Source organism: Alligator mississippiensis, chromosome 1 (assembly GCF_030867095.1).
Source record: "Alligator mississippiensis isolate rAllMis1 chromosome 1, rAllMis1, whole genome shotgun sequence".
Taxonomy (NCBI): Eukaryota; Metazoa; Chordata; order Crocodylia; family Alligatoridae; genus Alligator; species Alligator mississippiensis.
This window is the reverse complement of record NC_081824.1, coordinates 226,037,411-226,064,421: the sequence shown is the minus strand read 5'-3', so window position 1 is coordinate 226,064,421 and position 27,011 is coordinate 226,037,411. Positions and strand designations below refer to the sequence as shown.

Sequence of the window (27,011 nt, the reverse complement as noted above, 5' to 3'; positions counted from 1 at the left end):
CTGGGACTTGGTGGGGCCGCGGACGGGAACTGCATAAACAAAAATGTGCAGGGAGTAGTGCAGCCAGGACCTTAGCAGGAAGTTCTGAAGATGGCTGTGAAGGGTCTGCAACCTGACATACTCCAGATAGGCTTGTTCCAGGGTCTCCCTCTGCTCACAGAAGGGACAGGTGTCAGGGAAGTCCATGAAGTGTGCTAGATACATGCCCACAGCAAAAGCTGCATGGAAGAATCATCAGCTGAGATCCCTGGTGGCTTGTGGGATCAGGGGGAGTATATGCTTATCTACTGGGGACCCTCATCCTCACTGAGGGCGTTGTACCACTTGATGTCTAGGCAGAATGCGAGGACAGGATACTGTAGGGTGTGGACCAGGAGCACACAGAGCTGGCAGTGGTGGGTTGTACGGAAGTAGAGCAGTTTAGTAGCCCCCAGCCTACTAAGATGATGTGGTGGAGAGTGCTGTGAGGTCTGCTGAGGTAGGGGCTCCATGATGAGCTCTGGGGGTTGGGGGATATCAGGAGGATGGTATCGCCCTTGGGCAGGACCTGGTTAATGTAGGTGAGAGCAGTGTCCGCTAGGGTGTCCTTGATCTCCTCAAGTAAGTGGCAGGACTCATGCAATGTGGGCAGCCACTGACAAACAGGCCTATCTAATGTGCCATAGGTCATGGGCTTCTGCCCATCATGAAAAACTATAAGCCTCCCTTAATAACTGATTACTTGATACAACTAGAAAGAACAAAGGGAGGGGAGTGAGGTCATAGGTAGGGACCAAAATCGTAATTTCGCAATTTTGATGGAAACCATGATTTCAGGCAGGCTCTGTGAAAAATGGAAGGTTCCATGAAAAAGCATGGGCTCCACGCTTTTGGCAGGCTCACTGAGGAAAAAACCCAAACAAACTGCAAGAAGAGAAAAGGGTGTGAAGCCCTTGGATTCTGAATTATGCAGTTGGGGGGGAGGGATGGGTGGAAGGGAAGAGGGAGAGGGAGCAAATCAGAGGCTGAGCCTGTGACGGAGGTTCAGTCCAGGGAGCCAATTCAGGGCTAGCCAGGGAAGTGGGAGGGTCTTGGTGCTGGCTTTTAAAGTGCTCACAGGCATGCTACTACAGCATGATGCCACCTGAGGATGAACGGGAATGATGAATGCTAAGAAATCCTCCAAGACTGCCAAATACATTTCAGTGCTGGACTGTGTAAGACAATATCCTTCAGGAAACCTGCATGCAGATGGAGGCAGATTCCTCTGTACCACCTGCAGTGTGACTCTGGATGTGTCAAGGAAAACCAGCGTCAACTGACATTTTGTAGTTCAATTAAGTCCATTACCACACCAAGCACATGCAGTCCTACCAGGAGTTTGTGAGTGAGGAGCTGGAAATCACACCCAGCCCACTGTGCATGCTTAAACTTCATGATGTCTTAGGGTGAGATGACATTCAGGATCAAGTGACATTTGTGCTGACAATGCCACCAGGTTCATGGAGCTCCTAATGTGGTTCGAAGGCTGGTAGGCTCTGATCCACCATGCACATAACCTGATGGATTTGATAAGCTGGGTTGAAGACATGGTATCGCAAGAACTGTCAAGCTGTCCTTGTGAAAACCAGTGGAGAAGGGACCTATTCCAGGCGATAGCTGTGAAGCTGAACAAGTGCTACAAGTATGACGTGTCACTGGTACCGCATTGCAGACAACTGGATGCTTCCTTCCTTAGTGTTTGCAGTTTAGACCCCAAACAGGTGCCTGTTCTGAGTTGTGACTGACCCTTAGCTACTGGAAGCACTCCTGGGATGGAGGAAAGAGGAAGACAATCAATGTGTTGCTTACGTGAACTTTGTCAAAGAGTATTGGATGCCTGTGCCTGTGTTCTGGGACTCTGTAGGCGACCAGTTTCCACATCCTTATGTCCTGGAAAGACACTGCCTCACCATTCCTACAAATTCAGTGGATGCTGAGCATGCCACCTCAGTGTATGGATAAGTGTTCACCTCATGGAGACAGAGAATGTCTGTAGCAACTGCGGCTAGATGCAGCATGCTCACATTTAATAGCCAGCGTGAACTGCCTGTCTCAAGGTTAGCATTCAGTTTCATTAAACTCCTTTTTCTAATGTCCTTTAACAAAGTGTATATAGTTGGTATTAATACAGTGTATAAAGTTGGTATTAGTTAATATAGTGTATAGTTGGTATTAGTTATAATTCATGGTGTGCATAGCATTATTTTAATATGATATTTCATTTTAGGGTTTAATTAAATGTTTGATTGTTTAATAACACATCAGCTAATGGCTTCCAAAATCCCCTGATTAAGCCCATGGAAGCCATTAAGGGAAACATTGTAAAACAATTTAAGTGACAGTTTGGAGCCATCTGGCAATCTCTGGGGATGGGAGGGACTACCAGAGCCCCTCCACCAATCAGAGGTGTGGGGGTGGGCACCCACTGTGCTCAGCCCATGAAAATGATGGCCAGTCCTGGGATCTGCCCACAAAATCATCCAGACACATCCTCGAGTTCAGTAGACCCCTAGTCATAAGTTAATAAGGGTTCTGGAAGGCGATACCAACCAGAGCACACTGGCCTGAACCCATTGCCCCCTGAATGAGTCAAGGGAGCTTGTGGATGTCAAATACTGAAACTCTGTCTGGAGACATGAGCGGAGGAGTGACAGAAAGACAGCCCCACAGTTGCCTGGGTTCCCACCATCTAGAGCCCCCCTCCTGGTCTTATAGATGGTCAGCTTGGCCAAAGCCAGGAGGAGGTTGACCAGGAGGTCTTGGGGTTTGTTGGGACTGAGGATGAGAATTGCACAGCAAAAAAGGTGCAGGGAGAAGTGCAGGCAGAACCTCAGCAGGAGGTTCTGGAGGAGACAGAACAGGAGCTGCAACCTGGGGCACTTGAGGGAGGTGTGTGCCAGGGTCTCCCTCTGCTGGCAAAGGGGGCAGGTGTTGGGGTTGTCTGTAAAGTGTGCCAGATATATGCCTGTGGCAATAGGTTCTTGGAAGAGCCACTATCTGAGGTCCCTGGTGGCTTATGGGATCAAGGTAGAATACAGACTTGTGCACTGTGGACCCTTTCCCCTGCCCTTGCCTAGGGTGCCCTGCCACTTGTTGTTGGGATGGAATGGGAGAACAGGAGGATGGATTGTGTGGATCATGAGCATGTAGAGCTGCTCGTGGTGGGATGTTTGGAGGTGGACCAGCTTGGTATCCTCCAGCTCGCTGAGATGATGGGGTGGGGAGTGCTGTGAGGCCTTTGGAGGCAGCAGCCCCACAATTAGCTCCAGGGGGCTGGTGGAATATGGGGGGGGCAGATACTTCAGGACCTGGTTGATATAGGTGAGGGCAGTGGGCAGTAGGACAGCTTTTACCTCCTAGAGTGAGTGGCAGGGTGCATGCAGTGTGGGCCGCCCCTGACAGACAGGTTACTGGGCTAGATGAGCCATTGGTCTGACTCGGTATAACACTGATTATGTAGGATAAGAAAAGTTTGTTTTTTTTTCCCCACAGACCTCTGTTTTAAAGGTAACTTGTTCATTTCCTTCTTTTCCCCAGCTCACTCTCTGTCTCTTTCCAGCTAGTTGAGGGGACTTTTAAAATGGTCTTTTTCTTGGAAGGTTTAAATTGCTTTGCCCTAAAGCAATCTTCAGTGCAATTAAAACTATCAACACTGCTTCTTCAGCACGGGGTTGTGCAGGGAGGGGAGGCAGTGGTTCCTCTTTGAAGTCCCACCTACATGAACAGCAGTGGCAGGACTTCAAAGGGAAGTTCCTGGTTCAGCCTAGCCATGGCACTCAGCATGGCTAGCAAAGCAGTCAGGCTGGTTTTAAGCCCCACAGGACTGAAGGTTAACCACTTGCTTAAGTGTTTGGCTGGATTGGGGCCTTCGTGTACTGGAGGCTGAACTTACAGCTTGCGGCAGGGTTCCTGAATATAGGGTGTTAGCTGTAGTGAAGGCAGGAGAGACATAGTGAGAGGAGCACAGGCTTAACAGCCAGAGTACGCTCTGGATGGTGATGGTGGCAGGGGCTGGGCTGGCTGTGGCAGCTGTGGAATCTGGCTGGTGATGGTGATAGCCGCCATTCATGTGTCTCCTCTAAGTGGGCACCTGGGGTTGGTGTCCTCATTACCCACTGCTCATTACACAACTGGGTATAAACTCCTCTTATGTCACCCCCAGGCTTTTTTTACAGCAGTTTGGCTCTGCTGCTATTCTACTGCCCTGCATCTTTTGCAAACTCTCATTTCTGCAAGGTGGCTGGGATTCTCACCCTTGCTCACCCTTCCTTTGCTCTGGGGACACAAGGGGGATACCAAGCTGGGTTCACTCATAGGGGGAGCACCTGGATGGTGTGCAGCTGGCAGAGCTGCCTTGTCAGAGCCCCAATACCTGGAACATATTGGAGGCTGCAGGATGTGGAGGGACTATGTTATCACCTTTGAATGGTGGAACTCTCCTTGTGGGGCTCTCACTGCTGATCATGTGGCCTCCAGCATGAGGTATAGTGAGTAAACAGCCCAGAAATGGACAATGGCTGCCACAAGCCATTAGCAAGTGTTTTAAAATTGCAGGCTAAGTCTGCAACTAGTGAGAACCAATGTAGCTGTTTGCTTCAGTTGAATCTCTTCAGTGGACGATTTGGCCCAATAGCTCCAGTCACCGCACTCCAAACCCTTCATCCATTTGCAAACAGGAAGGAAAGGTTAAGGGCCTGATCCTGCCCCCTCTTCTTTTCTGGAGTAAATCACTTGGGAAGTAATTCCCATGATTTTCCTGGAGCTATTTGTGGAGTGTTTAGAGAGGGCATGAATACCTCAATATACTAGGTGTAAAGGCTTAGTAGAGGGTGGAGAGGGGTCCGCCTTTTGCATGGAGCATTATTCAGTGTGACCAGTCTGACCACCTGGGTTGTAGCAAAGCCTCCATTAGCCTGCTTGTGCCTCTGCGTTGCTGTGAGAGCTGTTCTGCGACAGTAGCAGAGGTGTTTGCCAATGCAATGCTGCCACGGCTGCTGCTGAACAGGTTTTTTCCTGCATTCCCCACTGTGCTGAACAGGCACAGCCCTGTGTTGGGGGAGCATGAGGCCTGGGAAGCACCAAGGGAAGCATGGAGTATTCTCCCACAGCAGGACCCGAAGGTACAAAACGCCTCACCCCCTCTATGGAGTGCAGCATATTCCCTGCTGGTGAGATTGGGGTGGGGTGGCAAGGCTCCACCCACGGCGAGTGTCTGTCTCCCTGCCCTTCATCTCCTGGGAAGTGATTAGGCAGCAGTTTCTGTGCTCCAGAGAGCTGCAGATTCTGGCTGGCCTTTATTTGAGCCATGCTAGAGGAAAGGGGATCTTTCCCACTCTCTTTTTCCTCACTCTGCCACTTGTGCCTGCCAGAATCTGTCCCTTTGCTGCTTGCAGGCAGCTCTCTCCCTATTGCTGTAAAATCAACGACTGATTTTCTTTTCCTGTTTCCCAGGTGGAACTCTTCCAATTCCTGCTATTAACAGCTGTTTCAGTTTCAACAATGGTGATGTTTTACCCTGGAAAACTATTAAACTGTTTCACCCAGTCTGCTAGATCATGATGTTTGGATGTCACCCATAGAAGACATGCCCTCCACTAAGGCCCTTAGCTGAACAAGGTTTCTTAGCTGAGGTGAGTTGAATGGGACACCCTTTGAAAAAGCTCCTGCCTTGGCTGAAGCCAGAGGGGTCTTTGCTGAGTAACATGAAATGTTTCATCCCCTTTTGCAGCTGTGTACCATGCTTTCTTCTGCCGATACTCAGCCTTTGAATGAAACTTGTGGCTACTAGAACAGCTTAAAATAAAAGTTTTTTTCACGGTAACAGTTTATAAGGCAGTAGTTGACATGTCTAGTTAGAGAGAAGGCTTGATCTTATGCCTTGGTTGTTGGACTGGTGTTAGGAGAGAGAGGTTCAGTTCTTGATTCTGCCACAGAGTTCTTGTACAGCCTTGGGCAAATTACTCAGGCTTTTTGTGGCTCAACCACCATCTGTGAAATAGAGGTAATAATTAATCTTTTTTGTGTCTTTTACTTAGCCTGTGAGCTCTTTGTGTCTCCCTGTGTGTTTGTATAGTACCTTGCCTTGATCTTGATTGCAGCCTCTACATATTACTGTAATACGAATAAATAATAATAAGCAAAACAGACAGGAGCAGTCTTTTGGAAGACTTCTTCAAAAAGATACTTAGTTTCACAGAATATGCATGTTGTTAACCTGGTTCATTTGTGTGGTCTCTGACCATCAGTTAGTACTGTAAGAGTTCTATCCCAGCCAGGGTGTACATACAAATAATTCTATTTGAATAATACTGGAGAATAAATTTAGAAGTGTTTAAAGAGAGCATGAATACCTCAATCTGCTAGGTGGAAAAATTACTACTTCTTGTGGGTAACCCAACCTGTTTAAGTTGCTAAAAACATACCTGACTAAAAAAAAAAAAAAAAAGAGAAAAAAAAGGAGAGGGAGGACAGCTGAAAAAAAACTTAAAAAAACCTACTTTCTTCAGATTTCTGGTTTAATACTTCAGTATGCAGCATTATTTTCATAACTGCAGCTTTTTTGGGCCAAGGTAGGGAAAATGAGAATATATTAAAGGACTTAGAAAACCACTTTCTATTTGTAAAACATGTTGTGTGTGTATCATAACACCTACAGTACTTGCAGCACTGCCAGATTGCTCATATGCTGCCAGAATTCTCTCTGCTAAACAACATCAGACTACTTTGTGGCTATTGAAAACAAATGTTTTAGGGGGAGGGAGTACTCCAGTCTATTTAATATTTGTCATGCCTGCAGTATACAGTCATATAGTTTTATTTTAAAATCAGCTCCTTCTTAGTGATGTTACCTAAGCCAAGGGATAGGGTTTTCTAAAGGTTCAAGGCCTTTTGAGCTGTTTATTGGTATGTATTTTGTTGCTGTATAGTAGCACCTGGAGGTCCCAAAGGAGATCAGGGCTTCAATTGGGCTGGACATTATCCAAATGCAGAGGTTGAAATGGAAATGTAAGGCAGTTATCTTCCAAACACCACTCGCAGAATAAGCTTCACTGATGAAGTCTGGGTTTGGAGGGATGGGCTTGCTGAACTGACATAGAAAATTGCAGGGTTGGAAGTCACTGCTGGATGTTGGTAATGACTAGGTGCGTCTACATGTGTGCTTTAATGCGCATTAGCCTATTTTATTGCTCATTAAAGTATCACAAAAAACTATGCTGTTTAGCTAATGCACATTAAAATAGGCTAATGTGCATTTTTCCAGTACCTCACAATGGAGGTACTAGATTTAATGAGCATTACCTAAAATGCACTAATGGGCATGTAGACACATCCACTGAGACCTAGAACTCCATCATTCCTGGTCCATGCTACCAGTAGAATGCTGGTGTTAGAGAAATTGTAGATTACACATAATCAGGTGATACTCGCAATAAGAACACTTCCACCATGGGCCCTTTGGAGGGCAGCTTAGTGACATGTTTTAGGTCATGCATGATGCCAGTGCCAGATCAGGGAATTGAACTTGGGTCTCCCCATCTAGACTTAGGAATAGGGTAAATGGAATAGATCCACACGCTTCTTGGCACTGCTGCTTGCGGTTCAGCAAGCTACTCTTTAGTACCTGAGTATGTATGGCAGGATGTATAGATATAGCCAACCTAACTGTAATCCACCTAGCATGTGTTATGGTAGCAGTGACACTATGACATCATGGAATGCACCTTACCCTGTCACTAGAATAAAGACTAGCAAGTATAGCAGAAGACCAGCTTGACTTAGCTCACTTAAGAACTCCCTGCTAAAACACAAAAAGGAAGCTTGGAAGAAGTGGAAGCTTGGACAAATAGCTAGGGAGATGTATAAAAGTATTGTTCAGGCATGCAGAGATGAAATTAGGAAGGCCAAAGTGCAATTGCAGTTGCAACTAGCAAGGCATGTGAAGGGTAACAAGAAGGGTTTCCACAAGTATGTCAGTAACAAGAGGAAGATCAGGGAAAGTGTGGGTCCCTTATTGCATGGGGAGGCAACCTAGCGACAGAGGATTTAGAAAAGGCTGTAGTACTCAGTACCTTTTTCACCTCAGTCTTCACAGGCTGGGTCAGTTCCCAGACTACTGCACCTGGCACCACAGTCTGGGGAGAAAGGCAGGAGCCAACTGTGGTGAAAGAATAGGTTAGGGACTATTCAGAAAAGCTGGATGTGTATAAGTCCATGAGGCTAGCTGCAACGCAACCAAGAGTGCTGAGGGAGTTGGCCAGTGTGATTGCAGAGCTTTTGGCCATTATCTTCCTAAAACTCATAGTGATCAGGAGAGGTCCTGGATGATTAGAAAGGGACAAATGTGATGCCCATCTTTAAGAGGGAAGAAACAGGATCCAGGAAACTACAGTCTGGTCAGCCTCACCTTAGTCCCTGTAAAATCGTGGAGCAGATCCTCAAGGAATCCATTTCAAACCACTTGGAGGAGAAGAAGGTGATTAGGAACAGTCGGCATGGATTCATCAAGGGCAGGTCATGCCTGACCAACCTGATTGCCTCTGTGATGAGATGACTGGTTCTGTGGATGTGGGAAGACAAGTCAACATAATATACCTTGACTTCAGCAAAGTTTTTGATACGGTCTCCAACAATATTCTCTCAAGCAAGCTAAGGAAGTGCAGTTTGGATGAATGGACTAGAAGATGGATAGAAAACTGGCTGGATTGTCACGCTCAGAGAGTAGTAATCAATGGTTCCATGTCTAATTGGCAGCCATTATCAAGTGAAGTGCCCCAGGGGTCAGTCCTTGGGCCAGTTTTGTTCAGAATCTTCATCACTGACCTGGAAGATGGGATGGAGTGCACTCTCAGCAAGTTTGCAGATGACGCCAACCTAGGGGGAGTAGTAGATACTGGAGGGTATGGCTAGGATTCAGAGAGACCTTTACAAATTGGAAGATTGGACAAAAAGATATCTCATGAGGTTCAATAAGGACAAATGCAAAATTCTGCACTTCAGATGGAATCGTCCCATGCACAAGTACAGGCTAGGGGTTGACTGGATAAGCAGCAGCTCTGTAGAAAAGGACCTGGGGGGGTTACAGTGGACAATAAGTTGAATATGAACCAAGTGTGTGCCCTTGTTTTGAAAAAGGCTGAAGTCATACTGGGCTGTACTGGTAAAGGTGTTGCCAGCAGGTCAAGGGAAATAATTCTCCTCTATTAGGACTCGTGAGGCCACATCTCGAGTACTGTGTTCAGTTTTAGCTTCTGCTACCCCCCCTCCCCCCAATACAGAAAGGATGTGGACAAATTTGAGAGTCCAGCAGAGGGCAACAAAATGGTCAGGGGGCATGACTTCTAAAGAGAGACTGACAGAACTGGGCTCATTTAGTCTAAAGAAGAGAAGACTGACAGGGGATTTAATAGCAGTCTTCAGCTACCTAAAAGGTGGTCCCAAAGAGGATGGAGCTAGACTGTTCTCAGTGGTGGCAGATGGCAGAACAAGGAGCATTGGTCTCAAATTGCAGCAAGCGAAGTTGTGGTTAAATATTAGGAAAAACTTTTTCACTGGGAGGGTAGCAAAACATTGGAACAGGTTACCCAGAGAGACTGTGGAACGTCCAACTGTGGGGGTTTTTAAGACTTGGCTAGGCAAAGCCTTGGCTGGGATGATCTAGTTGGGGATGGTCCTGCTTTGAGCAGGGGATTGGACTTGATGACCTATTGAGGTCCCTTCTAGTCCTAATTTTCTATGATTCTATGACTCAGGTTCAAGGTCAGGTGGGGCTTGGCTCAAGAGCTGGGGAAAATTATAGCATTGCAACATTTTGTGACAAACCAACTTTTCAAGAGCATGGAATTTTTCATTTTGATTTAGGTAGAGTTGTCGTGATAGCTGTAGCTGTGATGGTCCAGGAAAAATGTAAGAGGCAAGGATTTTTGTGGATGATATCTTTTATTGGACCAACTACAGTTGGAGAGAGAGACACAAGCTTTCAGGTGTCAGGTCCCTTTTCTCAGATCTCAATTTGATTGACACTTTCCATCTTTGTTGTTCTGGAAAAAAAGCCAGAAGCTAAACATTTTTCAATAAAAAGATTGCATTTCATTGGAGCTTTCTGCATTTTCAAAATTGAGTGAACATGGCCTTTAAAACTCAAAATGTTGTTGTGCTTTTTATTAAAAATATGAAAAATCTTCTTTAGAAATGTTGATAAAAAAACAGCGACTTTTTTGGAAATGTACTGTGAAAAAATAATCCTGCTGTCAGTGTAGAACTTCACTGACTTCCCCAGGACCACTTGGGTGGGCCAGGCTGACTCACAGGACCAAGGATAAGGCTGGAAGGTATTTTCACTAATGGCTGCAGCTCCCTCCAGAAACAGTGAGCAGAAGGTCACATAGCAAATACAGTGGGGACCCTGCAATAGACCAAATTCTGCGTTCTATTCCTGCTCCTTTTATGCTAGCTCCATGGGCATGGGCAATCTCAATTGCTGTTTCAACCCCTGGGGAAGCACAAGCATTGCTGATGCTTTATATCATACTTTAATGGCACTCCTGGATGTGTTTGGGCTAAAGATACAAACAAAATATAAGGTTATTAGTTATTAATATATATTTCCATATGGTCATTTCCCACAGCTAAAGAGAACCAAGAAGTGTCTTAATCTATATGTCAAATTTTCTTTGACTTGAGAGGCCTGTTACTTATTTGAAATGATTTATTAGAGGCTTACAATAAATAAGGGGTAGTAAAAGTTTTCAGAAGATGATTTGGGGAAATCCTCTGAAATGGCATCACTTCAGTTTCTTTTTTTTGGAGAAATGACATTATCTTGTATGGATGAGCTTGTTCAGGAGGTTTCAGGGCATGATAAAGGGTAATAGGAAGGGCATGGGGTGAGGAAAGGTTCCTGCAGAGTTAGAGAGAGACACATGATAGCTCAGCTGGGAGCAGAGTCAGGCTTAATAATGTCCCTGCTCCACACACTTAATAATTGAGGGCAGTACTCTTAGCAAGGGGAACAGACGGATAGTGTCCCAAGTGCAAAGTGATGGTCTTAAGGGCACAAAGCAGAAGCATAGCTTATACTGCAGCTGAGATGCCTCTCCTAGGTCACTTGGGGAAGAGGGGGAAGAGAGGTCACAAAGGCATTTATTTCTTACCTGCTTGGTGACTATAGAACAGGAAGACAGCATGGAGGACAGAAGTGAGGGTGTTTGCTGCTGGCAGGCCCAGTGCTAGCTACTCAGACAGTAAGTATTTGGAGTAAGAGAAGAGTTATTTCTGCCACATTGTTTTTAGCATGTAGAATTATGAAATTAAAGGGTTATAAATAGATCTGTTAGGCCCATCTGTTTTTGGGAGGCTGCTATAAAAGTGACCTCTGTTAATAAGGGAACCTTGCAGTTTTTAATGCAGTTGTTCTCATAACAAAGGAATTAACTTCTCAAGACTTCAGTTCCCTTCGTGTAAAATAAGGATAATGTTAAGTGCCTTGTCTAAGGTCACATAAGAAGTATGCATCAGAGCAGGGATATAAACCCACATTTTCCAAGTCTCAGGCTTTTTTTCTAAACCCTGGACTGACCAAGCCCAGGTGACCCTTTGTACTTCTGTTGTCTAGAGCACCCAGACTGCTTTCAGAATTGCTAGCATGAGCCCCCATAAGCAGTGAGATGTGTAGAGTATCTGATGCTCATGCTTTAGGCCTTACTTCATAGTCACACCTAAAACTGAACTGGTACAACAAGCACCTTGGATTTGGTAGGTATATTTAATTATCACTCTATACAGGTTTCTTTCAGTGTCCTCACATGGCCTAAAAGTGCAAAGGGGGATGGAAATTCAGTTTTGCTCCACTGCTGTCTGTTGAGCTGAGCCTCCACACTACAGGTTTGCTTCATAAAAAAGTGTGTGTGTGTGGGGGGGTGCAGGATCTGATATCCTTTGAGTATTTCCCTGCAGTGCAAAAATCATCACGTTGATTTCCAGAGAGAGGCTGAGCTACTGGAACTCCCAGAAAAGTTACCTTGGGTCCCATCACCTCTGATAGCCAAACTCATCACACCTTTGCTGCATGAGAGGAAGAAACTGGTTGTCCCCTTTGCATGGTGTCACAGGGCTGTTTCTATTCCAGGTGCATGATGAACTCCTAGGGGAGTCAACCAGCAGTTTCCCACTCATACAGTGGAAGCTAGGTTGGGCTGAAGTGCCCATACTTAAGGGTGCAGAAGAGGAAAGTAGGGGCAGGATTAGAAGACTGTGAAGGACAGAGTACCTTTGATTTTTCTCCAAGTTTCATTGCTATCCTGGAAGCGAGGAGCAAAGGAGAAGCTAACTTATAAAATGTCATTTTTTCTTTGCATGGCACCCACTTCAAGGCCCCAAACCTGTTGAGAGCTCAGCCCCAGAGGACTCCCATTGCTTTCAGTGGGCTTCCTCAAAAGGCTGCCCGTAGGAGCTCATGGCAGGCTCGGTGCTTAAGCACCTGTCCTTGCTACTAAAGTGCTAGAAAACTTAAGGGACCCATTTTGGGCTAAATCCTGGCTGGTAAGTTTCTAGAGGTGCGTCTTAAAAATGTTCTATGGAGGTTCTGGCTCACAGTTTTCAAGGGCTTGCCTACGCTGACCTCCATGCAGTGCCCAAGAGCACTGATGTGAAGTATGCCCTGTCCACTCCCTCCTGCTTTAATGCATACCAAATACTGAGAATGAAGCAGTGCAACCATCTTAAAGTAGAACTTTAAGATGTGAGAGGGTGTATGTAAGTTCAGGTTGGGGGCACAAGCTCCAGGCTGTTCTAAGGTGGTGTAGTTTCTCATTTTCAGGAGTTGTTGAGCAAGGAGTGGGAGACAGTGACTGAGAAAGTGCTGTTGCTGGGCTTACCCCAGAGGCATAGAGATGGCCTGAAACCCCTTGAGAAGCTACTTGCTTTGTGACCGTATTAGCAGTGGGGCAGGTACAGCTCCTGACACAGAGTGGGAAAACTGCATATATGCCCATCTGGTGCAGATTATTCCTGCTTACAGCACGGCTAGAGGGGGCCATGAAAAGGCTGTATCTCTTGATAGCATAAACACATGTGTGCACATCACACATACAGTATAGCTTTGTGGTTTCATAGTTTCATAGTTGGTAGGGTCAGAAGGGACTTGAGGAGATCATCTAGTCCGACCCCCTGCCGTGGCAGGAAAGAGCACTGGGGTCAAACGACCCCAGTCAGATGTTCGTCCAGCCTTTTTTTTAAAGACCCCCAGGGTAGGAGCCAGCACCACTTCTTTTGGAAGTTGGTTCTGGGTCCTAGCCGCCCTGACAGTGAAATAGCACTTCCTAATGTCTAATCTGAAACTACCCTCCGCTATGTGTGTCTTTTGTTTCTTGTAACTCCTGGGAGTGCTCGGGGGAACAGGGACTCTCCCAATACCTGCTGGACCCCCTTGAGTAGTTTGTAGACTGCCACTAGATCCCTTCTCAGCCTTCTCTTTTGGAGGCTGAACAGGTTCAGATCCCTCAGCCTCTCCTCGTAGGGCCTGCCTTGCTGACCCCTGATCATGCGGGTGGCCATCCTTTGGACCCTCTCCATATTGACCACATCCCTCCTGAAGTGCAGTGCCCAAAACTGGTTGCAGTACTCGAGCTGCGGCCTGACCAGTGTTGCATAGAGGGGGAGGATCACCTCCTTGGACCCGCTTGAGATGCACCTGTGGATGCACGACAAGGTATGGTTGGCCTTCCTGACCGCGTCCCCACTTTGTCAGCCCATGTTCATTGTGGCATCAATGATGACTCCAAGATATTTTTCTGTCTCAACACTGGTGAGAAGGGAGTTTCCCAGCCTGTAGGTGGTGCTGCTGGTTCTTCCCCCCCAGGTGCATTACCCTGCACTTGTCAGCGTTGAACCCCATCCTGTTCTCATCGGCCCACCCCTGTAACCTGTCTAGATCTGCTTGCAGCCTGTTCCTTCCTACTAGCGTACCCACTTCACCCCACATCTTAGTGTCATCTGCAAATTTGAACAGGGTGCTTTCTACCCGCTCACCCAAGTCGCTGATGAAGATGTTGAATAGTGCGGGCCTGAGGACTGAGCCCTGGGGAACCCCACTGCCCACATCCCTCCAGGTCGAATAAGACCCGTCCACCACCACCCTCTGGGTGCGGCCCACCAGCCAGTTAGTGATCCATCTGACTGTGTAGGCATCAACACCACTGTCTCCTAGTTTCTTACTGAGAATGCGGTGAAAGACATTGTTGAAGGCCTTCCTGAAGTCCAGAAAGACTATCCACTGCAACACCTGCATCCAAGGACTTGGTGACCTGGTCATAGACGGCCACCAGGTTGGTTTGATAAGACCTGGCCCTAATGAACCCATGCTGGTTGCCCCTGAGCATAACCTCCCCTGCTGGCCCTTCCTGGACATGTGCCAGGATAATTCTTTCGAAAATCTTCCCCAGTACCGAGGTAAGACTCATGGGCCTATAGTTTCCTGGGTCCTCCTTCCTCCCTTTTTTGAAGATGGGGACCACATTGGCCCTTTTCCGGTCCTCCAGCACATTGCCCAAGTGCCATGAGTACTCGTAGAGCTGTGCCAGAGGTCCCGCAATGACCCCTGCTAGTTCCTTCAGCACTCTGGGGTGGAGATCATCAGGACCTGTGGATTTAAATACATCTAGCCCCTCCAGAAGTTCCCTGACAAGGTCCTCATTAACCCTAGGCCTGGGTGTGCCACCCACAGGGCCCTCGGGGGTGCCAGTGGGGGAGATATCCAGGTCCCTCCTCAGAAATACAGAGGCAAAGAAATTGTTGAATATGTCAGCTTTACCATCAGGTGAGATTTTCTAGCGTGTCCTGCAGAGGCCCCATGTTACCTGGCACCTTCTTTTGCCCCCCTCTGTATTTGAAAAAGGACTTCTTGTTGTCCTTGATCTGGGTCGCTAGTCCCAGCTCCATTTCCGCCTTGGCCTTCCTGACCGCCCCTCTACATTCCCGAGCTACCAAGGTATAGTTCTCTCTTGTGGTGACTCCTCTTTTCCAACGGGCGTACGCCTCCTTTTTTGTTTGGAGATGTTCCCGGATGCTTTTGGTGAGCCATGGGGGCCTTTGCGCCCTCTTGCCTCCTTTGACTCATGTAGGAATTACTTCCCTTTGAGCTTGGAGGATCGTCTCTTTAAGGAACGACCGCTCCTCCTGGACACTCAACTCCCTCCTGCTCTGGGACCTCAGTGCTTCCCCCAATAGTTTTCTCACCTCGTTAAAGTCCGCCCTCCTGAAGTTGAGGGCTGCTGCCTTGCTGGAGGCTTTCACCACCTTGTGCTGGATGGTGAATTCCAGCAGACAATGATCGCTATCGCCCAGGTAGTCAAGCACCCACAGACCCCTACCAAGTTGTCGCCCGTGGCCAGGACCAAATCCAACAAGGCGTCTCCCCTGGTGGGGCTGTGTACCTCCTGGGTTAGATGGAGGTCCTGTATGTCAGTTAAGAACCTGCGTGAGCGGTCAGACCTGGCTGTCTGCTCCTTGCAGCAGATGTCTGGAAAGTTTAGGTCACCCATGACGACCACATCCTTGGATCTAACTATCTCTGTGAGCTGACTTAAGAATTCCTGGTCTTGATCTTCTCCTTGGCTGGGTGGTCTGTAGTAGACCCCCACCGGTAAGTCCCTTTTTCCCCAACCCCTTTGTATTCTAACCCAGAGCACTTCCGTTTGCTCCTCCTCTGACCCAGTGTTACTCACTGTGGATGTGTGTTGCTCCTTGACATAGAGCGCCACACCCCCATCCTTCCTGCCTGTCCTGTCTTTCCTGTAGAGCGTGTAGCCCTTGATATTCACTGCCCAGTCATGCGTTGGGTCCCACCATGTTTCGGTGAGCCCCACTATGTCTGGGTTGGTGCTGGCTAGCAGGAGGACTAGTTCCTCCTGCTTGTTCCCCATGCTGTGAGCATTAGTATAGAGGCATTTGAGGCCTCCTGAAGAAGAATGGACCACCCCCCTAATCCCAGCGGTACCCAGGCCCATGTCACTTACCTGATTACCTGTTTCGCTTGTCATCGGTTTAGGCTGGGCTGCTCCTGCAGGCGATGCTTGGCTTGCTCATCTGAGGCTTCCTCCGCCCATGCCATCCCCTTCCCCCAGTGAGCCTAGTTTAAAGCCCGCTGGAGGAGATCCGCCAACCTAGAAGAGAAAACACGCTTACCTTTAGGGTAAAGGTGCAGCCCATCCCATCCGAGCATGTCCCTTGTCGTGATGTGTGGATCGTTGTCCAGGAAGCCAAAGCCTGCCTCGAGACACCAATTCCGAAGTCTGAAGTTGACCTCATCAATGCAGGTCTCTTGTCTCCTTCCATGTCCGCTCACTGGTAGGATGGAGGAGAACACCACCTGTGCCCCTATCTCTTTCAGCAGGTCCTCCGGTGCCTGGTAGTCTGGTTATCTTTGGCTATTGGTTATAATGCTTATTAAATCTCAGGAGAAGCTTTCTTCCTGCAAGGAGAGTAGGATAATGGAACAAACTGCCACTGAAGCTGTGGAACCTTTCTTCTTCATGATTTCCAGGCAGAGGTTGGGTATGCATCTGTCTCGAGGGTCTAAGCATAGTGCATCCTGGATTCTTGCAGGGTCTTGGATTAAGTGACCTTTCCAGCCCTAATGTTTTTTTGATTCAGTGGTTGTTTCTGCTAATCTCATGTAAAGGGAAAAAAAATATCCACATGTTCTGAGTTTCCTCAGAGCTGGACTTCTGTTTCATTTGTGGCATCACAAACCATAAGCACAGTCTGTGGCACGAAGGCAGGCTGTATGGGGAAAGGCCTTAAACTGTGATTTAAGAGAATGGTGTTCAATTCCAGATACTAACGTAGGTACCTGTGATGCTTGGGCCCAATCCAGTGAATCAATCTGTACCTCAGGTGTCTATCAGTCCTGCAAGGGTAAGAGCAGTTTTGTTGGTTAGGTTAATTGGGGCAGGGCAATTCTCTTAGTGTGTGTTACTCCAGTGCCTAGAACATGAGGTCTGAACTAAATGACAGCCTCTAGCTCAGTGGTTCTTAACCGTTATGGCTAGGGACAGCCATTACACATAATCTGGTTTAAGTGATCAGAAACTGGTTTAAACCTGTATCAGAACAGGTGTTCAGTGCACATACACCAGTTTGAAAATGGCTGAAATTGGTTTGAGAGAAACCTGGTTGAATGTAGTAACAGACTTAACTGATTTGGGTCAAAATGGTTTATGCAATGTGTGCCCCAGACCCCTTGCTGGTTTAACTTAAACCAGAGTCCCCCAGCATCCCAGATGCTTTCCAGCCCTGGGCAGGGCTCTCTGTTCCAGATCAGGGCTGGCTCTGCCCCTCTGCTCCCTTGCTGGAGCTCCAGCAGAGACTGCACACAGCAGCCTCTGCCTGGCTTCCCCTTGCCCTGCCCCACTTAAGCAGGGATTCCCCACCTCCCCTCTCCCACAGCATGAACTGTATCCAGCATGTGGTATGCTAGCTAATGCTGAGAGGTATCTGTGAAAGGCAGACAGGACCTTGTCTGGTTAGGGCTTTTTGGAGCTAATCAGCAGGTCAGCTGGTAATGTCCCTCCATTCCTTCCTTGGAAAAAGTTGTTTAAGAAGAGCTTGAACTAATGAGAGAGGCTTTTGTTTTCTTGTTGTGGTTATAAATGCTCAGCTATCAACTCCCTGCTGGCTCACTCCCTGGTCAGGAGCATCAAGGGGCGGGGGGGAACCCCACCCTAATCAGAGTGTCCTGCTGGGGCCTGGTCACACCCCCAATGTCTGTCCCTAGTCTATAGGTTCGAGGTGCCCTTTGTTAGATTTGAGGCATCCCTCAGAAAATGCCAGCTCTTATGTTACTTGTTTCTTGACTATGGAAACAAAAAATAATTTCTTTTGTAGCCAAGAACTCAAAGACCTAAACATGTCAGAAGGTTTTTGACATTATGGTTTCCTATTCTTGTGATTGGGAATAGGATTTTCTTCTGAATTATGGGTAAGTGTTTGCAAACCTAATGGTGTTAATATTGAGCAGCACCCCACAACATGCTTATGAAGATCTCATAGCAGCTAAGGCTGCCAGAGCCCTGGGTTGAGAGTCACTGCTCTAGCTGCTCCTACAATTTACTTATTGCTATTAATCAAACCTCACATCACATGCAAGCTTTTTGACAGACCATTCCTTCCTTCCTTGCTTGCTTCTTTCCTTCCTTCCACCACTGGACTGATATTTCATCTGCATTAAATCATTAAGGAGCAGCCAGCTCAATGGCAGAGTTGCATTAGTCCAATGTTCTTCATTTGGGTAAACATCAGATAACAGATTAGAAATTAATCAGTACACACCAAACTAGAACTGTACTTCAGTACAAGATCCAGCGCACTGGGGATGGACTGAAAAACTTGCATGAATAAGTCATTCATAGCTTATCACACTCTTAATCACTTCCTCAGCGATAGCCACTTTTTGAGCATTAATCTGAACACGTCTTGGAATTAAAATGTAAGATAAATATGGGTCACATTTTGCCTGGCACATGCAGAATGGGGGAAAGGCAGAAAGTGAATCAATCCCATGATTCCCTGGTGTAGGGACTGGAAAAGAGAGTATGAGACCCACATCTATATATCCACTTCCCCGTAGGCTGCAGGTGGACACAAAGGAGGCACCTTTAAGGGGTGCAGCTCCATGCATCACCTCCTGTAACTAAATGTCTCCATGCACTCCCTCCAGAGCACGTTGTGCTAGAATGTCACAATTTTGCCCTGTACTGACAAAGCATTTACCATGGTTCAGGGATACTGAGGTCTTTGATCCCTCTCTGAGACAGGGGGTACCATGGGGGAAATAGTACGTGATCACATCATTGAAGATTATGTTGTAATGTGTATGCAACAAGGTGCTGAGTTAATGTAGCCCAAGCAATCTTAATCCTAGTATTTCCTTGCTTTGTAACCTTAATATTCTTTTAATGTCCTTTTTAGTGCACCATACATGTTGAAATTGTGGCTAATATGTTACACTAGGAGGATGAGCAGGTTTCTCTAATTTTTGATTGCAACAGCTATGCCACAAACTGGTCTCCGTGATAACGTGCAATATACGCACCTATATGTAATATATAGGGACCTACCTAATTTGCAGTGGCTGCCTCTGTATTTTGCAGTCCCAGTGTGGCATTGGGAACCATTTTCGCAGTGGAAGGTGGTGCCCCCCTCCCCTCACCTCTGATTAGCTAAGGGGCCTCAGAAGACCTGCCCTTCCCTCCCCACCTCTCCACTGTGCTTCAGGATGCCAAGCTTCCCACCTATGTTTGCAGCTCCCTCCCCACCCCACCAATTGCTGGCAATTTTACAGCTTATATATAATATGCGGTTGCAAATATACTGCTGGCAAAAGTCAGGAATTTGTCCATATAAAGCTAATAAAGGGCTAAATTGCATCTAAGACACATACGCGTACACACATTTCCATGTATCATGCAGCCTTATAGATACCAATATAGCTACAGTATATAGGGAAATATTGTGCAGAGTATTTGAGGGTCTAAATATAAAGGACAGTAGCTTTAACTCTGCACAGGGACAGCCTATTAACCCTGCACAGGGACACTCTGAGTGCTTCCTAGAAGTGCCTTTGTGTGGCATAGCCTAATCCACATGACTTGTAAATTCACACCTATGCTTAATACTCAATAAACTGCTCTGCACAAAGGGACTCTTTGTGCGAATTAAGAGCATCCACCTGGGAGTTAGTATAGACTAGACAGTGTGCTATAAATTCACACCCTAGCTAACTCCACATTGAATTATCAAGGTAGATGGGCCCATGGATATGGTAAGCTAAATGAAGCATGGGGTTTTTTTGCAAGCCATATAAATGAGTGCCTGCATTGGGCCCACTTGCCGCCTCAAAGCAATTTTATGCTGAGGTAACCACAATTGCATCATTAGATTTCTTTCTACTTTACTCCAATATCTATGAAAGGAGAGTAGAAAGCAATTCATATCGTGGTTCATGCTCCCCAAAAATCACAGATCCCCTTTGTTACCTACGTGCAACAGGTTCAGTGTTCAGTGCATCAGCCTGGATAAGAGGCAAAGTTCAGGGAAAGGAATCATTTCTAGATTTCACTCGTGCTGTTTCCAGCTACCGCTCCATAGTGCCAATTCCTACTCAGTGTGGTTTAAGCAGCGAACAGCTATAAAAGTTTGTTGACCCGAGAGGCTTAATATCAACCAGAAGTACAGTCAAAGTCAATATGGAGGCAGAAAATTCAACGCTAATAGAAAAATAGAAATCAATATTTAGAGTGTGAGTCAGAAACTTAAAATAGGAAAATGAAACAAATGAGTGCTGTGGCTGTAAGAGGGCTGGAGGTGAAATGTTTTGATCCCTGGTCCTCCGCTGATCACTATCTTCATCTCTAACAAAGTTGCTCATTCTGCTTCAGAAATTCATTTCCACTCCCTGCCCAGCCTCCCCCACTTTTCTTCCTCAGGTTGGTGTTACATCAGAACCTGCCTATTTGGGGTTATAAGTGAAATCCTCTGTCTTACAGGCAAAATGCACCTATAATTATGTAGGGTGAAGATGGGCTGAGGCATGGAGAAGCTACAAGGAGGGATTTGGCTCAGCTCTGTTTATGCCGGAAAATCTCTTTTGTAAACCAGCACTGTTAATCCTTTGAAGCTGTCTTGTAGGAGTGGGAGGAGCTGATGGGGAAATTCCCCCATATAGGAGGTGGTGGCAGAAGGGGATAGCGATTTCACAGTGAGGCCCTTCCTAACTGAGCATCAGGTGAAAGAAGCCACTGGCCTTAAATGGGCTGGTTATACTGGAGAAAGGACGCAAGGGACCAAGAAGCCATAACCACAAATGAAAATGGTGTGGCCTTATTTGTACTCTGAGGTGCAGAGGATAATGCCCTGGGCATGCCGATGATGCATTTAGAGTGCCCTTAAACCAGGTGGTATTCAGTTTACATAGTTTGATCAGAGTGGATCAGATTCTGTGCTAGTATAAATCAGTGTGGCTCCATTAAAGCCAATGAAGCAATGCCAGGCTAAGATTCGGGGCCAGGACACCACCACACTGGGATCTAGGTTTCATGCATATTTTCCCATACATTTGATTTTTGTAGCTACTGGATCGTGAACCTGCAGTATCATGCTTTGAGAGAGATAGTGACGTTCCTTTGTTTTGGCTTTGATGTCATAACACTGCATTCACAGACTTGCACTGATCTTGTTGTGACAAGGTAAAGTCCCATTCACCTCAAAAGGACAGCATTAACACAAGGGTGAAAATAAAAGGCAATGAGCAGTCATTGCAGCAGATGCTCCTTGTGGTTTATTTGCCTATTTAATTAGCTCAGTTGATGAAACCGTTCCACAGTTAAAGTCTGGCCTTTGAAAAAAGGCTGGACAAACTGCTTCAGAATTAAGATTCAAACTGTGTTTAAAGATTAGTAAAAAAATAGAGTGGCTTCTCAGTAACACAGTGCAATAATTCAGATTAACTCCATTCTGAATGGGACGTGAATAGGGCTGGTTGACAAATTTCTGTTCAATGTTTCTGTTCCATTAAATATTTTTAGAGGAAAATTGGGCATTCAGCATTTTTCTGTAGGAAGTGTCATATTTTTTGCTGAAACTTCAAATGTCTGAAACCTGAAATATTTTGATTGTGAAATGCTACCCATTAGGCCTCATGACCATCTGAATGCTATGAGACACCATTTCACCTTAAAACAAGGGAGGCTAGGACAATGTAGTCTGAATAGGGAGAGAATGGGAATGTGAGGCACCCCAACTACAGGTTCCTTTTTGCACTGTGCCAGAAACTCAGAACTAAAGTATTTTGCATTTTTTAGCTAAAATACTTCACCAAACATAAAGTTTTTCATGAAGGTGAAAAAAAAGCCAAACAACTTTAGAAACAGCTAAAATGGGCATGATTAAAAAAGCTGAGGTTAACTGAAATCCAAGTGTTGCTACCACAGTTGTCTTAGACTGTTTTAGTTCAGTTGTGAATGAGGAGTTATCTTGAATTCTTTCTTGGGAGGATTAACTAGAAATGTTAAAAAGGAAAGCTCTTGCTTTCTGTTAATACTACTTGGTAATGCTTTGATTTTGTGTTACTACAAGGGTGCTTCCCCTTTATCCACATGCCTGTATAGCCTCAGTCACTGTAATATTTGGGTACGTACTTCAATATAATCAGTTTAGACCTCAAACTCTCAATGTGGCAAAGATGCATTATTATTAAATTCCATTTTTCAGATGAGAGAACTAAAGCATAGAGAGTATAAATGATTTGTTCAAGGTGGCCCATGGCAAAATCGGGAATTAAACCCATATTTCCTGGGTCCTAGTCCATTGCTTGAACTAGATGACTGGTGTTCCACTTTCCAGACAGCATTCAATCATCTTTGATTTTACCTGGAGCATAGACCTAGGGGGCTTCTTCTCCTCAGTGGACTCAAGTCAATAATCCAGATTTCAGGCAAGTGCATCATATGATGCCTTCCAAAAATGGATCAAAGTCCAAAGCTAGTTAATTTCTCCCCACTATTAGTGGAAAGCTGTCCCTGTATCATGGCAGGTAACATGGAACTTCAAAAGCAGCAGCTTACTTAGCAGGGTTGATAGATGATGTTTCTTAGTATCTGATGAAGTGCTGCTGCTTACAAAAGCTTATGCATCTCTGATTTAGTTAGTCTATATGGTGCAAATCTACCCTGTCTTCTGCATGATTTCAGATTAACACAACTACTTCCCTCTGCAAATGGACAAGTGAATGTTTTAGGGTTGGGCTAAATACAAATCACAAGATAAATCTCTAATCCATCCATAGCTTCTCAGAACACACAGAGAGAAAAGAGTGCGTTCTGTCTTTCAGATACACACAAAGAACTCCCATTGATTCCTATGGTGGTTATGTGCCTGTATCTGAAGGCAGAATTTGGCCTGAAGTGATTGAAAACTGAGCGAGAGTGAAATGTCAAGATAACCAGATGTTTTAAGGAGGCGAGAGAACAGAAAACTACAGTAGTCAATGGTGAAAATCACATGACAGTATCATACTGGATTACAGAATTTGAGTGCCTGAAAAACGTATTTCTTGGATGGCAAAACAGGGAAATAATAAGTGTAATGAATGGTAGTCTCGTGTGATAACAGTGAGTAAAATAATGCTGCCAAATGACCATCTGATTAATGCAAAATAGAAACCCTTTCAAGTCAAAGGTACATTTTAATCAAGCACAGGAGTCAGTTTTCAACCTCTTTATTATTAGAAGAGTTTTTGAAGAAACCTGACACTGATGTTTGCACTTTAGCTGAGCACAGTGAAAGTAGAGTGCACAGAGTATAATAATAATAATCCCTTGCTCTCATAGAGTGTATAGATCTCAAAGTATTTTTCAATAGGTGAGAAAAGTTGTCATCCCTGTTTTTACTGAAGAAGAAGAAACAAAGGCCCAGGGTGGTGAAGCTGTGATGGCTTTCGTGAACCTTTGGGGAATTGGTCTTTGTATGGCTTATAAATTATATTTCATGCTGGGGACTCTTTTTGTGTCAGACTGTAAACTCCATTTTGAGTATGGGGCTTGTTTGCCTTTTGCTTCCATGTTGACCACTCCACTAGGAGATGACGGGATAAATTCTTGCACCTAGCAGAGAGCTAACCAAGTGCAATGGTTAAACTTTGATTGCTGTCTATTCAGGTAGAGCACCTTTGGTCAGAGATTTGGCTATTGCCAAACCATTTTTTTTTCCAATGCTTAACCCTAGAGAGTGGTAATTAAGCATCTGATTAGCTGGTGGGGGAGACTGATCTCATAATGAGGTTGATCAGAGACTCAACAAAAGTGGTGAGAGAAGTTGGCGCCAATAATTTGGGAGAGAAAAAGAAGACCGAGAGACACCATGCTCTGGAGGGAAAAGCTATGCTCAGGGGCCACAGGGGTGGAAGGACTCCTGAGAAAACTCTGAGTGAAGTCTGAAGAACCTTCAAGAGTGGTGAGAAAACTGAAGCAGGGAATGGTGTGCAGTTGTTTTACTGCATTGATTGGATATCCCTATCTGATTCTTCTGGCACTATCTAAAATAGAAAGTAATGCTTTTTGAACCATTTACAAAACCTGTATCTTTTTTCTTCTACTATCAGGTGTCCCTCGAGGGGTAAGTAGTAAACTAGTGTGTACCCACTGGGTTGGTCTTTGAAAAGGGTGCTCTTTAGTGGCCACATATACACAGGATGCTGACTGCACAGTAGGGCTGTGCAAAGCAGCACCGTTCTACTTCGACTTCCGTTTTGACAGAACAGTGTTTCGTTTCAAGTTTCGTTTAGTTTCAAAAGCACTGTTCTGATTTTGTTTCATGAAAACTGTTTTGCAGTTTCACCATTTTGCCCGTAGGTTATAATGAGGGCACATGTTCAAATCAGCAGGTCCTGATGATCTCTACCCCAGAGTGCTGAGGGAATTAGCAGAGGTCATTGCGGGACCCCTGGCATGGCTTTATGAGCACTCGTGGTGCTCTGGCAAAGTGCCAGAGGACTGGAAAAGGGCCAATGTGGTTCCCATTTTCAAAAAAGGGAGGAAGGAGGACCCAGGAAATTATAAGCCTGTTAGTCTTACCTCGGTCCTGGGGAAGCTCTTTGAGAAAATTATCCAGGTGCACATCTGCAAGGGGCAAGCAGGGGATTGTATGCTTAGGGGCAACCAACGTGGGTTCATTAGAGGCAAATCTTGTCAGTCCAACCTGGTGGCCTTCTATGACCAGGTCACAAAAGCCTTGGATACAGGTGTTGCGGTGGATGTAGTCTTTCTGGACTTTAGGAAGGCCTTCGACACTCTCTCTCACCCCATTCTCATTAAAAAAAAAAAGGAGATTGTGGTGTCAATGCCTACAGTCAGATGGGTCGCCAATTGGCTGGAAGGCCGCACCCAGAGAGTGGTGGTGGATGGGTAATTTTCGACCTGAAGGGATGTGGGCAGTGGGGTCCCCCAGGGCTCGGTCCTTGGACATGCACTGTTCAACATCTTCATCAGCAACTTGGATGAGGGGGTGAAAAGCACCTTGTTCAAATTCACAGATGACACTAAGATGTGGGGAGAAGTGGGCATGCTAGAAGGGAGGGACAGGCTGCAATTGGATCTGGACAGGTTACAGGGGTGGGCAGATGAGAATAAAATGGGATTCAATACTGACAAGTGCAGGGTACTGCACCTGGGGAGGAAGAACCAGCAGCATACCTACAGGCTGGGGAACTCCCTTGTCATCAGTGCAGAGGCAGAAAAGGATCTTGGAGTCATTATAGATTCCAAAATGAACATGGGCCGACAGTGTGGGGACGTGGTCAGGAAGGCTAACCGCACCTTGTCATGCATCCGCAGATGCATCTCAAGCAGGTCCAAGGAGGTGATCCTCCCCCTCTATGCAACACTGGTCAGGCCGCAGTTGGAGTACTGCGTCCAGTTCTGGGCATCGCACTTCGGGAGGGATATGGCCAGCATCGAGAGGGTCCAAAGGAGGGCCACCCACATGATCAGGGGTCAGCAGGGCAGGCCCTACAAGGAGAGGCTGAGGGACCTGAACCTGTTCAGCCTCCACAAAGGAAGGCTGAGAGGGGATCTGGTGGCCATCTATAAACTTACCAGGGGGAACCAGCAGGCAATGGGAGAGTCCCTGTTCCCCGAGCACTACTAGGATTGACAAGGAATAATGGCTATAAGTTGACTGAGAGTAGATTCAGACTAGACATGAGGAGGCGTTACTTCACACTCGGGGCAGCTAGGATCTGGAACCAACTTCCAAGGGAAGCAGTGCTCGCTCCTACCCTGGCGGTCTTTAAAAGGAGGCTGGATAGACACCTAGCCGGGGGTTGTTTGACCCCAGTACTCTTTCCTGCCGTGGCAGGGGGTTGGACTTGATGATCTGCTCAGGTCCCTTCCGACCCTACCGACAATGGGGAATTATAAAATGTGGCAGGCAGGCAGATTGGGGGCTCACCGCACCCCCAGAAGGGATGCAGGGGCTGTGCTGCACTCCTCCAGGGGCTGCGGGCCCCCGATCTGCTTGCCAAATGACAGATCGGAGCTGGGCACAGCCTGCACCCAGCGCTGGGAAGATCAGTGCTGCTGCTGGCCCCAGGCGGCAGCATGCACCTCCTGTCATCCAGCAGGCAGATTGGGGGCCTGCACCCCTGGGAGGACTCCAGCACAGCCCCAGCAGCTCTCCCGGGGGTGCGGGTGAGCCCCTGATCTGCCTGCCAGATGAAAGGAGGCAGGTGTTGCCGGCTAGGATCGGCACCGGGAAGATCAGTGCTGCCGCTGGCTCCAGGTGGCAGCACCCGCCTCCTGTGATTCTGTGTGCAGATCAGGGGATCACCCGCACCCCCAGGAGGGCTGCTGGGGCTGTGCTGGAGTTCTCCCAGGGGTGCAGGCCCCTGATCTGCCTGTTGAATGATAGGAGGCATGTGCTGCCCCCTGGGGCCAGCGGCAGCACCAATCTTCCTTGCGCTGGGTGCAGGCTGCATCCAGTGCCAGTCTGTCATCTGGCAGGCAGATTGGGGGCCCGCAGCCCCGGAAGGCACCCAGCACAGCCCCTGCAGCCCTCCTGGGGGTGCGGTGAGCCTCCAATCTGCCTGCTGAATGAGAGGAGGCGGGTGCTGCTGGTTGGGACCGGTGCTAAAGCCAGTATGCCTGGCTTCAAAATTTTCAGAATGTTTTGAGTTTCCTTGTTTTGTTTTGAAGCTATTTCGAAGACCTTTGTTTCATTTTGATTTTGCTGTTTTGAGCTTGAAATGCATCTAAGTAGCTTCAAAATGAAATGCCAGGCGAAATTTCGCACAGTCCTACTGCACAGTTGTTGCTGTGCAGTCATTTAGTACTTGTGTATGCAAGTAACTGGCATTACTGCGCAGAAGCATCCCCAAATGGCTTCTTGGTGATGCTGACTGTGCAGTAGCTCATTACTACTGTGCAGTAGCTTGTTATTACTGC

The 27,011-nt window shown here is 46.7% G+C and overlaps 1 long non-coding RNA gene across 2 annotated transcripts in view; it reads left to right on the top strand.

Annotated features, from left to right (window-relative positions):
• Positions 1–4,922: 4,922 nt before the first annotated feature.
• Positions 4,923–27,011, top strand: part of LOC109286464 (uncharacterized) — a 52,938-nt gene continuing 30,849 nt past the window's right edge. The window contains exons 1-2 of one of the 2 annotated variants that reach the window (XR_002094502.2): positions 4,923–5,141; positions 5,473–5,651. This is a non-coding gene — a long non-coding RNA (uncharacterized LOC109286464). Of the gene's footprint in view, positions 5,142–5,262; positions 5,652–27,011 lie in introns of those variants that run through there. The other variant, XR_009458907.1, reaches the window with a different exon arrangement.